Source organism: Haemaphysalis longicornis, unplaced genomic scaffold, assembly GCF_048455015.1.
Source record: "Haemaphysalis longicornis isolate Haplotype H1 unplaced genomic scaffold, Haemaphysalis longicornis Haplotype H1 scaffold_1, whole genome shotgun sequence".
NCBI lineage: Eukaryota > Metazoa > Arthropoda > Arachnida > Ixodida > Ixodidae > Haemaphysalis > Haemaphysalis longicornis.
Window position 1 is genome coordinate 305977070 of NW_027526203.1, and position 14784 is coordinate 305991853.

General features: G+C 45.4%; 1 non-coding gene across 1 annotated transcript; it reads right to left on the reverse strand.

Moving 5' to 3' along the window:
- Positions 1-8072: 8072 nt before the first annotated feature.
- On the reverse strand, positions 8073-8145 carry Trnak-cuu (transfer RNA lysine (anticodon CUU)). The gene has a single exon. It is a non-coding gene; the product is annotated as a tRNA-Lys (tRNA).
- Between the last annotated feature and the right edge of the window lie 6639 nt (positions 8146-14784).

Below are 14784 nucleotides of genomic sequence, written 5' to 3' on the forward strand. Positions count from 1 at the left end.
GCTTAGCCATATATTGGCAAATTTCATCTTAAGCATATAGGGTAAGCGCTGCGCCTCGGTTCCTGAATGTCCCATGACGCAGCTCATGTTTCTATAGGTTTCGCCTAAAAAGGTTTCTTTAGCGGTGCGCAGCACCGGTATTTGCCACAACTGGAGCCCCCCCCCCCCCCCCCCCCCCTCCCCCGCCCCCTCCCAGGAGAATACAGGATTCGATAAATTAGCACAAGGCGTTCCTAACGTCCTCCTTCCCAGGGCACACCAAGTACAAGGATTAAACCACCTAGCCTAAAAACAAAAAGCTACGAGACTGGGCAACATTCAGGCGCTATCGATGCAAGACACTTTATTGTTTTTTTTTGTTTTTTGTGTCACATAGAGTTGATATTGCAATGCGGGTCACTCTTGAAGAGGCGAGTAGGTCATCAGGGGGTCCTGCCAAGCCAACAGCTTCACACGCCCCCCGGTCATGCCCATCCGCACGCCCATCTCTTTTCGCGTACGGAATTCCAGTGGTTGCTGGTAGACAATATACACCTTTCGCAGCTACATCAGCTAATTTTCCCTGGACAGCAGAATGACACGGGCATCACTGCAGACCCGTTGTCTGCACTTATATAAATGCATATGTGTGCACTTGTCTCCCAATCCACCTGACTGCGCCAGTGGGACGGTGGGATGGTAGTAGTGGTATAAGGACGCTCGTCACATTTGCTGGTGTGCATCGCGTGTAGGAATAGACCAGGCAAGTTTCAAGAGGTATAACAAGGCAAGCCAAAAAAGGGCCAACTGTCGTTGCGCACTCCCGATGTGTACAGCGAGATTGCAAACAAAGAAATGTTCCAGCGACGGAGACGATATTCAACGTTTATAGCTCGTCCCATGCGATCCCCAAGTATTCCGTCCCTCGTCGAACGGTCCGACGCTCGGCACATCATTCTGCGAGAGGTGCGGCGCGTGGCATGCTGACAGTCTCGTGCGTGCTAACCCCTACTTCTCTTCTGGGTCCTCGCCTCCAGTCCCCTCACGCACTCCAGGAAGCTGCCTGGCACGCCAGAGCGCGATATGTCCCGAAGACGCCTAGCCCTGGCAATCTCGCAATCGCCGTCGAACGTGATATTCTGACTCCGACAGGCTGACCTCAACTATACTGGTGGGTCGTCACCTCCGCTGAACTCCCAAATGCTGGGCCTCCGGTCCCCACACCGGGAGCACGACGAGACTCCGACAGAGTCTCGACGAAGGCGTCGCTTCGACTTGTGGCCTCGCAATCAAGTGCGGGACGCCACTCGTCAGCAGGCGCCAGGGTTTACAAATGGTTCTTGCTGCGTTCTATCATTTTTCGCAGCCAGCTGCTGGCAGGCATGGCTTTTGAAAACGGTAGACTTTCTTGGCCTACATAAACGCAGAAATTTTGGTCTGTCTGTATGTCAATTTATCTGTCTGTCTTTCTGTCTGTCTGTGACTCGATTCATCCACCCGGCCAAAGTGAAAGAGAAGCTGCACAATAATCTTCTATACCCATAGCCAAACCTAAACCCCTATGTCCGGTGGCAGTCTTCATACTTGTCAACACTGTTGAACAAGAACAACACATTACGCTAATGTGAGGCAGAAAATCAATTCATAAGTGATATTTGCAGTGTTACTTTATTAAAAAATTCATTGATGCTTGTTTTTTGCGATGTCAAATAAAATACAACATCAACAGCAGAAAATCATCGGCTGGTTTTGCCCGCGCCAATATAGCTACTGGCGGAATTTTTAGAAATCACACGAAAACAGTATCGAAAGATTCCACTAGATACGTTCCACGACCCGCTTGGGAAGCATGTGGAGTAAGGCAACGTGGTTCTATAAGCATTGTAGTAGGGTGCCTCGAATCACGCGTCTCCACCCTACGGCAGCGCTGGCATCGAGGCACCCCGCCTGGAGCAGTAGAACGCGGTAAATTTATATTGACTTGAGCAAACCTCTATCGTATTATTGTGGGAGGAACTAGACGGGAGAGCAACGGCATGGGAGGTGAGCGAGAAAGAGAAGGGAGACGTTTACATGGCAGGGGCGCCTGTCGACTATCGTTTTCCATCGGAATTTGCAACAAAACGAGCAGATACGCTGCAGTTTTTAACGGCATATATACCGCCAGTCTTAATGGGCAACTTCTTCAGTGCTTGCAAGACTGGTAGAAAGTCCAATAAAGTTTCTCATTTGCGAGTAGGATCGTCGCTTCTATAGAGAAGCGCCGCCCTAATAGGAGATAACTCAGTGGACAACGTGTTCTGACATAATTTCTTTTTTACAGAAAATCTGGCTGATGGAATCCTTACATCAATAGCGTAAGAATGAAATGTAACCTAGCCACCTATGTACAGCCACGATCAAAAGTTTACGGAGCAGGAAAATGGCAATTTTAGGTTATTGTTCTTCCGGTAGCAGCCCAAAAAACTGCCGTGTCCGTGTGAGATGTCGTATAGTTGCTGAAGTAATGAAAAATACGGCATATAGTACCCCGGGCTGCCGCGCGGCGGATAAATAATCCAAAATTGCCACTGTCCGTAAACTTTCGATCGTGGGTGTATACACGAGTGCTGCCGCGGTAACATGAGCTTATACAATCAAGCCGGAAGCAAAGTAAAGCTGCCGCAGCCATAGGCGATTTTTCCAAATTCTTTGGATCCTGACGCACATTGCCCATGCTGGAAACGTTGATTGTGGGAGAGCAGCCTTGCAGAAAAGACTCAACAGAACAACCTCTTGCACTGGTAGAGCATATGGAACACAACAGCAAAGCGCTCCACCTTATCATTTTAGAGATGAATATGATGCATATGTTACGGGCAGAAAAAGATGAGCTTCAACAAGGGGTACAGCGACAGCAAACTGTCACCATAAACTTAGCCGGTGAAATTTTGACACCGGCCGTCTATTGACGCTAATTTTGACGCTATTGAAGTTTTAGCTGTTGATCACAAGCTCGTATTACACGTCTCTTAAGTTCAGAGCTCAAGGCGCGAATCTCGTCCGCATGCAATGAGACCTCGACAGCCTGCCGCAAGCATATTGCAATTCCAATATGACTATCATTAAACAGTCATTTCATCATTTCATAACCAGTCTATCTACGCCCACTGCAGGGCAAAGGCCTCTGCCATTAATCCCCAATTACCCCGGTCCTGTGCTAAGTGCGATTAATTTATCCCCGCAAACTTCTTGATCTCATCTGCCCATCTAACTTTCTGCCGCCATCTGCCACGCTTCCCTTCTCTAGGGATCCACTCTGTCACCCTTAATGACCAACGGTTATCTTGCCTTCGCATTACATTCACTGCCCACGTCCATTTCTTCTTCTTAATTTCTACTAATATGTCCTTAACACGTGTTTGTTGCATGAGCCCTCCGGTCCCTTTTTGTCGCCTAATGTTACACCTATCATCTTCCGTTGCAATGCTCAGTGAGTCGTCCTCAATTTACGTTGAACCCTCTGAGTGAGCCTCTAAACTTCTGTTCCGTAGGTGAGTACCAGTGAGATACAGCTGTCATACACTTTCTTCTTCAGGAGCAATGGTAGGCTGCCATACATTATTTGAGGGTGCCTGCCGAATGCACTCCACCCCATTCTTATCCTTCTAATTATCTCTGCCTCATGGTTGGGATCCGGGGTCACAGCTTGGCCTAAGTGGATCTATTCGCTTACTCCTTCTACTGCCTCGCAACCGATTTCAAATCGCTGTGCTGTGCCGAGGTTATTGACCATTACTTAAGTTTTCTGCATATTGATTTTCAGGCCCACGATTCTGATTGATTGTGGGGTTTAACACGCCGACGCAACGCAGGCGATGAGGCGCGCCGTAGTGGAGGGCTCCGGATTAATTTTGACCACCTGGGGATCTTTAACGTGCGCCGAAATCACGTACACACGGGCGTTTTTGCTTTTCGCCTCCATCAGAAAAGCGGCCGCCGCGGCCGGGAATGGAACCCGCGACCTCGTGCTCAGCAGCGCAACGCCTTAGCCACTGAGCCACAGCGGCGGGTCAGGCCCACGATTCTACTCTCTTTGTCCAGTGCGGTAAGCATACTTTGCAATTCGTCCCCCGAGTTACTTAGCAAGGCAACGTCATCAGCAAATCTGAGGTTACTAAGGTATCTCCCATTAACCCTTGCTCCCACCTGTGCCCAATCTAATGTTCTGAATACATGCTGAGAATAACATTGGAGAAATTGTGTTTCCTTGTCTGACGCTCTTCCTTATAGGTATTTTACTGCTCCCCTTATGGAGGAGGATGGTAGCTGTGGACCCATTGTAAATGTCCTCTAGTATTTTTACATAATGCTCGTCTACACCCTGGTTCCGTAATGTCTGAATGACTGCTGAGGTTTCGACCGAGTCAAATGCCTTCTCATAATCTATGAAGGCTATATACAGGGGTTCAGTATACTCCGCGCACTTCTCTATCATCTGATTGATCGTGTGAATATGGTCCATTGTGAATATGGTTCTGAGCCTATATGGTCAAAATATTTGCCTTTTCAGCTTCCTGCGTGGTAAGAACTCTAAAGTGGAAACAAATTCGAGACTAAATGGAAAAGATCTGTTGTAGCTGTCCATTTTCTTGTAAGCTGATCGGCCTGTAATTTTTCAAGTCCTTCATGTAATCTTTCTTAAATATTAGTACGATATTCGCGTTCGTCCAAGATTCTGATACACTAGCGGTCATTAGGCATTGCGTGTACAGGTTTGCCAGTTTTACTAGTACAATTTGCCCGCCATTCTTCAAGAGGTCTAGTGTTATCTGATCTTCAGCAGGTGATTTGCCACCTATCATTTCTTTGAAAGCCTTCCTTACTTCTTCTGTCGTTACTGGTGGGATGTCTATCTCCCCTGAACTACTTTCTCGTTCGGCATTATCCTGGATGTCCTGGCTACAGTACAGATCCCTATAAAACGTCTCGGCTACTATGACTATTTTATCCGTATTTGTGATGACATTGCCTTGGTTGTATTTAAGTGCATGCATCTGATTTTACCCCACGCCTAAACGCCTCTTCACTGCTTTTAGGCTGCCTCCGTTCTTTACAGTATATTCAGTCCTCTCCATATTATACTTCCTTATGTCAGCTGTCTTACGCTTATTGATTAACTTCGAACATTAAAGAGTATTGTAGTAGAAATACCATCTAACAGCCCTCCAAGCGTAATATCCTGAGGTGCTGTTTCGCCATCCCTGAGAGACGAGTGTCAGACCTGTTAGAAATGTAATCGGATGGCTATTTATTCACGTAAGCCCTGATGATCACCACTGTAATTTAATTTTTTATCGCATCATATACCACGCAGTCAAGGCCGCTCTCCTGTCGATAAACACGGCTGCAGTGAGGCGACGCTGGTCTTTCGCACAATTTATGTGATGTACAAGGGCAGGCAGGTAATTGTAGCTGCTGCGCGAGTTTTCTCAATTCATACAACTGTGGGGAATACACAGTCCGCTTAGTCAAAATGGAGTGCAGACCGACAAGAACCATTTTTTACATCAGTTTTCCCGAGCAGCTATATATTGTGCTGGGTGATAAAGGTCATTGCCTGCAGCAATCCTACCAGGTTTTCTTACAGGCATTTGGAGACCGCGCTTCCAAAATGATTCGAGGTGGCGAGTTTAGCTTCGCCTGTATGTGCCGCGAAGAAAACTCTTGGCTTTGTTCACAAGGTGCCTCTGAGCTGCATAGCTGACGCCGACTATACAAGGCGGAGGTAACTTGCTGACGGAGAGCAATTACTTCCGCCTCTTCTGTGAACGGCTTATCTATGTCGCTCACATTTGCAGAAGGTGAGAGGACAGGGAGCACGATAAAAGAAAAGACTGGAGCTGAAGACGCGCTTACTTTGACGAAAAATTCTTGGGCGGCTATTTCACGGCTTTTCTGCCGCGAAGCAACACCGTACGTAGAATAAAGGACACTTGGTGGTACTCGTAGGGCGCGGACTAAGCACCGAATCCTCGTGATTTACTGCCTAATTTTGAGCAGAATGATTCGATTTGCCGCTTGGTCGATTTCAGCATGTCTCTGTGCGTGCTCCTGTTCTCGTCTTGTGACTCGTATATTCTCGGTGGCACTGCTTTGCAAGCCCGCCTCTTTGCTTCGCGGAGCAGCGCATGGAGTGTACGGTACACAGCACACGCCAAGGTAACTTTGAAGAAAGTCGGAATATTTCATGCAGGAGCGGGTCGGCCTTTCAATAGCGTTTATTAGGCCCTTGCACGAGTATAAGCCCCATGCAGCTTCTCGACATTGCAAAAGCAGAGTTTGCAATCTGGCAACTAATCTCTCAGGCAGTGCACCCGCAGATATACCATCTAGGAATATATACGCAAACAGACTCATTTCTGAGACTCAGTGAAATCAGATGAAGAATACAAGTTAGGTGGCGTATGTAAGCCACCTGGGGTTTGCGGACGAGACCTGTCTCCTTCAATAAGCCGGGAAAAAAAAACGGGGAATAATTTTTCAGGGCGTGTACAAAAATCTGAGTTGACTGAAAGATCAATATAAAAATACGAATTGCCTGGAAATAGTATAACCACAAGGAAATAGTATAAGGTCGACAACACACTTTTTGCATGGTTGTGATTATGTGTATATTGGTCAGACAAGTCGATGTATCAATGTCAGGTTGCTAGAACACAAAAGGTTTTTAGGAGAAAACACCTCCTCGCACGTGGCTCAACACGTATCTAAGTGCAAGTGCGAGCCTGCGTTCGAGGAAACGGTTATATAATCTGTGCACAGGGATAAGTTAACACGCAAGATTATTGAGGCATATAAGAAAAAAGGGGGTGTGGTGCTTTAGTGTGCTGTCGATTAATTTAGATGAGAGTGAGTTTGAATTTTTAAATCGCTCTGTAACGTAAATATAACACGCGCCTTCATCCACACAGTCTGTTTCATGCCTGTCATGTTTTAGAAATGATGCGCTGGATTGTGACGTATGTATGATGTCTGGTCACATGGGTTTGGTTTGGGTTTTACTATTTAAGTGTGTGTCTGTCCTAATAAAAATCAGTTGTGAGTCAGCGCTGTGGTTTGTCGTTTCGTTCGCTAGTGTCCGTGTTTAAGTGCGCTACCTTCAAGATGTCCCATATGCATTACCAACTAGCCCAGTTGTCACTTCTTCTTATACCCATGTTGATACGCCTGCAGAGATCCACAACGTCTTCGATATAACTTATGAAATTCTCGCCGCGCTGCTGCGCGCATACGCGAAGACACTGTTCAGCGTGCAGTTTCCGCACCGCTGGCCTGTCGAATGCCTCTGCGAAGAGGGTTTTGAATTCGCCCCACGTTTGGATGGTCCTGCCGTTGTTCCGAAACCAGACCTCAGCCACTTCCCTAAGGTAAAACTCGACATTGCTCAGCTTAGCTTTGTCATCCCACTTGTTGTAGACGCTCACTCACTCGAATGTGGACAACCAATCCTCGGCATCATAATCACCTTTGCCGGTGAAAAAGGGCGGGTCACGCTGGCGGATGGTGCCGGCACAGATGACCGGTGGCACCGGTGATGGTGGCTGTTGGCCTACGTCGACGGGGTTGACGGCCATTGGCACGGTGCGGTTGCGAAGCTCCAGGTTGGTTCACCTCGTACCCCGCACCTCCGCCACTTGAAAGGCGGTTTAATTGCTAACAAGCAGTAAAAGCGAGAGGCGGGAAGCACCGCAGTCTGTTCCAGGTGAACCGGATAGGGGATCGCTGATCTGAACGCAAGGACGCACAGAGATGATGCCAGCTTAATGCTTCTGGCACATACCCGAACAGGGATTGGACGATCGAGGTCCGTTAGTCCTGTCACTTCTCTTCATTACAATATATATATATATATATATATATATATATATATATATATATATATATATATATATATATATATATATATATATATATATATATATATATATATATATATATATAAAAATAAAAGTTGGCAGTCAAGTAAACTTCGGGAAGCAAAAGGGAGGATGTGGAAGGTCATTGAAACAGATAAAGAATTTGGAAAGAAAGAAAGAAAGTGGAAAAAAATGCCCGCCAGGTGGGATCCGAACCCACGACCTCTAGAATAAGGGTCTGGTGCGATAACCACTACGCTACCGGCGGCCCGATTTTCCCCTCCACTTTCTGGGGCATTTATGTTTTAGGTATTTTTGTTTCCTGTGTTTGGGGGTGGTAGCCTGCGCCACTGGGACTTCTCGGAGTGAAGGAGACCTTCTTTTTAACCCCCGGGCCATGACTCTGGTGTCTACGACATGTCGAGAGTGGTCGACCAGCGTTGAACCCTCTTAAGCTTCCTATGGCCCCAAGACTGCCAGAACAGAGGCCCTCGCTATGCATGTAGCGAATCAGAATAGGAAATGAGGGGCTCGTTGAAAATAACACCACACACACACACACACACACACACACACACACACACAGATATATATATATATATATATATATATATATATATATATATATATATATAGTTGAGAAAATGGTAGACGCACGATTAAAAACAAACACAGTGGTTTACTGACGTTTCGACTGGAGGACTAGTCTTCATTTTGAGTAACATACAACGTTGGAGCACGCACGCTTATATAGGTGCAGAAGGTGTGCTGCAGGGTCACCCTTGTTAACAACATTGGCGGGCCCGCCGCGGTGGCTCAGTGGCTAAGGCGTTGCGCTGCTGTGCACGAGGTCGCGGGTTCGATTCCAGGCCGCGGCGGCCGCTTTTCTGATGGAGGCGAAAAGCAAAAACGTCCGTGTGTACGAGATTTCGCCGGACGTTAAAGATCCCCAGGTGGTCAAAATTAATCCGGAGCCCTCCACTACGGCGCGCCTCATCGCCTGCGTTGCGTCGGTGCGTTAAACCCTACAATCAATCAACAACATTGGCGGGTTGGGGCGAGGGAACAGAAAAGGGAGGGCATTATACATGTGGCACTATACATGATGACTATACATGATTGAGTTTGTCATCATGTATAGTGCCACATGTATAACGTCCTCCCTTCCCTGTTCCCTCGCCCCAACCCGCCAATGTTGTTAACAAGGGTGCACTGCAGAACACCTTCTGCACCTATATGAGCGTGCGTGCTCCAACGTTGTATGTTACTCAAGATGAAGACTGGTCCTGCAGTCGAAACGTCAGTAAACTACTGTGTTTATTTTTAATCGTGCGTCTACCATTTTCTCAACTATTTCTTCTGGCTCCTCCTCGAAAAGTTTCTTTTACTGCTTATATATATATATATATATATATATATATATATATATATATATATATATATATATATTTATATATATATATATATATATATATATGTATGACAGAAAATAAGGGTTGGCAGTCAAGAAGACCTCTGAAAGCAAAGGGGAGGTTGTGGTGAAGAGATGAAGAATTTATTCAGTCAGAAAGAAAGTGGTGAAGAAATGCCCGCCGGGTGGGATCCGAACCCCGACCTCCAGAATACCGGACTGGTGCGATAACCACTACGCTACCGGCGGGGCTCTTTCCCCACCACTTTTTTGGGTATTTATATGAAGGTATTTTTTGTTTCCTGCACTTGGGGATGGCAGCCAGCGCCAGTCGGACTGTTCGGGGTGAAGGGGACCTTCTTTTTAACCCCCGGGCCGGTATTCTCGACCGGTATTCTGGAGGTCGTGGGTTCATGCGGTTCATGCGGATCATACCTAATGACCGCAGGCATGACCAGAACCTTGGAAGAATGCGAACATCATCCGAACCCACAGGAAAGGTGCCATGAAGGACTTGAAAAATTATTGGCCGATCAGCTTACCGTCGATCGTTTATAATGTACTTACCAAGGTAGCCCATAACAGAATTTCTGCCACGTGAGATTTCAGTCAGCCTATAGGACAAGCAGGGTTTCGTAAAGGCTATTCAACAATGGGCCACATTCACACGATGAGTCAGCTGATATAGAAGTGCGCGGAGTATACTGAAACCCCTATATATCGCCTTCACAGATTATTAGAAAGCATTTGACTCGGTCGAAACGTCGGCAGTCATTCAGGCATTACGGAACCAGGGGGTAGAGGAGCATTATGTAAAAATACTAGAGGATATTTACAATGGCTCTACAGCTACCATAAGCCTCCATAAGTAGCGCAGTAAAATACCTATAAGGAAGGGCGTCAGACAAGGAGACACAATCTCTCTAAGGTTATTCACAGCATGCTTACAAGAAGTATTGAGAACAGTAGATGGGGATCAGGACGGAGTAAAGCTTGATGAAGAATACCTCAGTAACCTCAGATTTGGTGATGACGTTGCCTTGCTAAGTAACTCGGGGGACGAATTACAAGGCATGCTTACCACACTGCACAAACACAGTGGAACCGTGGGCCTGAAAATTAATATGAAGAAAACTAAAGTAATCATCAATAACCTCGTGACCACACAGCTATTTGAGATATGTGGCGAGGCGGAAGAAGTGGTAAGCGAATATATCTACTTAGTTCAAGCTGTGACCCCGGATCCCAACCATGATGCAGAGGTAATTAGAAGGATAAGAACGGGGTGGAGTGCATTCGGCAGGCCTTCTCAGATAATAAATGGCAGCCATTGTCCCTGAAGAACAAAGTGTATGGCAGCTGCATCTTACCGGTAGTCACCTAGAGGAAGAAATTTGGAGGCTTAATAAGAGGGCTCAACTTAAATTGAGTGCGACTCAGCGAGCCATGGAACGGAATATTATAAAAGTAACATTAACGGACAAGAAGGGAGTGGAGTGGATCAGGGAACAAACGCGTGTTAATGACATTTTAGTAGAAATGAATAAAGAGAAATGGATGGGGGCAGGGCGTGTACTGAGAATGCAAGATAACCGTTGGTCGTTAAGGATAACAACGTGGATCCCTAGAGAAGGCAAGCGGTGGGAGAGGTCAGCAGAAAGTTAGATTGGCGGATGGGATCAAGAAGTTTGCGGGGATAAATTTGTCACAGCACAGGACCGGGGTCTTTGGAGATTTATGGGAGAGGCCTTTGCTCTGTAGTGGGCGTACATAGGCTGATGATGATGGTGATGATGATGATGATGACTGGCCAATACCTCCTTCACTTTTCGTTGTCGTCGCTGCATTGAGTGCGTCTATCATCATCTCATGATTCTTCATCTTTCTCGGACGCTCCATCGCCGCCATAGTGATTGATCCTGTTCTTCCGAATAAACGTCGTCTCCGCCATGTCTCCTGGCATTGCTTCTCAATATATATATATATATATATATAGTCTGGAATCAAAAACTCACACAGAGCGCGAAAAAATAAGGTTAGTAGAGACAGAGACACACGAGAAAGACATTGAAAATAAAAATAAAAGTTTACTGACGTTTCAGGGAGAGGACTGAAGAAAGGGAGTCCTCTCCCTGAAACGTCAGTAAACTTTTATTTTTATTTTCAATGTCTTTCTCGTGTGTCTCTGTCCCTACTAACCTTATATATATATATATATATATAAATATATATATATATATATATATATATAGGTTTGGAAATGAGGGGCTCGTTAGAAAAATACAGAAAGAAATGGCGGCAGTCTACAACGCCAAAGAAGGCATAGGGGAATGGTTAGACTATTTTTACCGTTAGTGACGTTACATTATTTTTTTTTATTATTAATTACGTGAGAAAGAAAGAAAGAAAAACACGCGCCCAGAGTGGGCACCGAACCCGCACCTTTAGACTGTAGACTGCCGGCATTTCTTTCTGTAGATATATATATATATATATATATATATATATATATATATATATATATATATATATATATATATATATATATATATATATATATATATACACACAGAAAGATAGCTCGGCAGTCTAGAACGCCATAGAGGCATAGGGGTATTGTTAGGCTCTTTTTTGCTACGGTTTGTGAAGTTAACATTTTTTAAATATACGAAAGAGAGAAAGAAAGAAAACGACGCGCCCAGAGTGGAGACTGAAACCACGCCTTTCGATTTGATCTCGAAGGCCTTATCAATTGGAAAGGCATATGGATATGTCTATGTATATTTATATACAAAATGTATGTATATATATATATATATATATATATATATATATATACACAGTAGCATCCCGCTCATACGTTCCTGACTGCTGAGTTTTCCCGGCTGCTACGTTTTTTTTTCTCTAGTACCGGCGCAGCTAACATAGAGTCCGATGTATTAAAATCCTCACTGTTACGTCGTGGCTCAAAGCATATTCCCGGATCATTCGTTGCAATCTGACAATCCGAAACCTCCCAGGCCGCGTGCGCGGACCGCCATTTTCACGTTTGACTAGCCTTGACCAGGCTTGGCTACGGAACTGACTGCATGAAGCCGCACGCGGGTGCGATTCGTTACCACTAGATGACCCTATGTTCTTCAATGCCATCACCATCATCACTGCGCTTACAACGGATAAAAGCACCACCACAAGAATACCACGCGCTATCGTCGTCCTCCTGCGCTTCAGGCCTTCAGAACACCGTTGAACTTGCAACCGCGAACTTTGTCGTGCCTTGAAGCCGTCGCGAAAACGGGAGCCGCTTTCCCTTCAGGAAAAGCTTGACGTATAAGCGCAGTAGACAAGCAGCCAGCGCGGAAGAGAGTCGACACCACTAGGGACTTTGCATTGCGACGCGTGGTGTTTTCCAGCGATCGCAAAAAGCGGAAATCCTAGATTCTCGAACATTTTAAGGTTCGAAAGCTAAAGTGGCAGAAATACATGGTTGAAAGTCAAAGCTGCACTGTTTTCGTTCATTTTCGAAGGTTTCCTGGCTGCTGCGTTTTGTTTTCCCTTGCCGGTGAAACAACGTATGATTGGGGTTCCAATGTATATATGTATATTATTTATATTTATATATATATATGTAGAGAGAGAGAGAGAGAGAGAGAGGATTTGGTGCGTGGGTGTGTGGGAGAGAAGAGAGAGACAACACCGACACAACAAGAGCACAGTCTTGCCTGAGGGGATGACGGAATTGCAATATTTATAACGTCCCAGATTCATTTCCTTTATAGAGATAAACGCAGGCCAATTGCTTCCCCAGTTGACTTCTTATATTTTTTTGTCTTCCTCTTTTTTTGTGGGTAGACATTTCGACGGGAGTAGCAATTTTTTTGTGTCTCTGAAATAGCTCTGCAGGAAAGAAAAGTGCGCTGACGGCTAAACCAATCTTTTTTTTCGTTTTCAACAAGTACCAACATCAAGCACCGTAATACGAGAGCGCACCAGAGCGGACCAGAACATGTCGGAGTCTTGTATTTGGGACGATAAAGCCTAGCAAATAATATTCAGGCATTTGGCGGGCGCACGGAGAAAATGCGCAGTCCTAGGGTGGCTCGCGATCGACGACGCAGATCTGTTGGCATTTCATTTACTTATTTTGTCTATTTGCTTCATTTGTTGTGACGAGTTGGTTTGATGTTCACCGACGGAAGGCAGTGAGCTGTGGCTGAGCGAAAGAAATTGCAGGGCCGCATCGGATGTTTTTAAAGGATCTCCAGAATGCCGGAGAGCACGGATGGCTCAGTCCCTACCTTGTGCATCGCCTGTGTCAGTAGTATTGCTGCATTGCTATGAAATTGAAAAAAAAGATACTCCTGATACTTCACAGAGGAAATTAAAAACCTAGACACATATCGGAAAAGCCTCATTCTATGTGACCAAACTAGCGTCCAGTTATTCGAAGAAAACTAGTACAGCTGGGCGAATTCTCGCTGTAATGTACCTATGCAGGCGAGTAATACATAGCAGGTTAGCGAGAGGGTTTTGCACCTGTAGCACGCGTGGACAGCGATGCTTGATGCTGCTCGACCAGCTTCCTTTGGACGGAGTAATGCGCTATTAATTATCCGCATTCAGCCCTGTGACATTGTCATGAAGAGTTCGTTGGAACTGGCAGTGCAAAAGTCGGATGCGAAAATATTCAGCAAGAGAAGAAGAGGTGTAATTTAAAATGAACTATGCCGGCTACGTATGGCGAGGATCCCAAAGCGGACGTGATCAAAAATCACGAGCGGAAAGCTTTAGTTTGCGCGCAGCAATGTTTTTTGTGGCTGTACTCATGCTGGTTGTTTCTTATGGCACCTGCAGTTACCTGAACTATTTTACTCACGCCGTGCATTACCTTTAAACATCACCCATTTGGTTTGCTTCGCCACCATGCATTTTCACCGCGATTTACCTCTACAAATACAGCAAATACTGTGAATGACGAAACCAAGGCAGTGATCTGACTTCAAGTGTCAGCGGATCTATGACTGCGAGCAATACGAGCTGCGCAGTGTCGCACGGTTCCCGGCATGACACTTTACTCATTTGTGCTAATCGACCATTACAATATGCCCTTATAACCGCAAATGGCCATCAATTTTATACAGGCGTTTACACGTCTCAGTAACTTCGTTAAGATAATATCTCTTCTCGTGTAGTCCCAACAGATTCAATTCTTCATTTGCTCATTGCTAATCTCGCATTTCAGGATATGGCATGTTTTAGGACTTCGAATACACAAGAAGGAAAACTTACACGGAACCTGAAATCAAGGGCGAAAATAAGAAAAAAATTATTTTGATCTTGTTACTTTGTCCCAAAGACCCTTCTTCGCTCGTTTTTTTTTTTTTAAATCCTACTTTCAGTATCGTTTTTTTTCACAGTACCAGTTCAAACTAACATTCAACTACCTTCTGTCGTGCCTACTGAGATTAAGGAAAGAAGTTTAAAATGAAAGAAAAT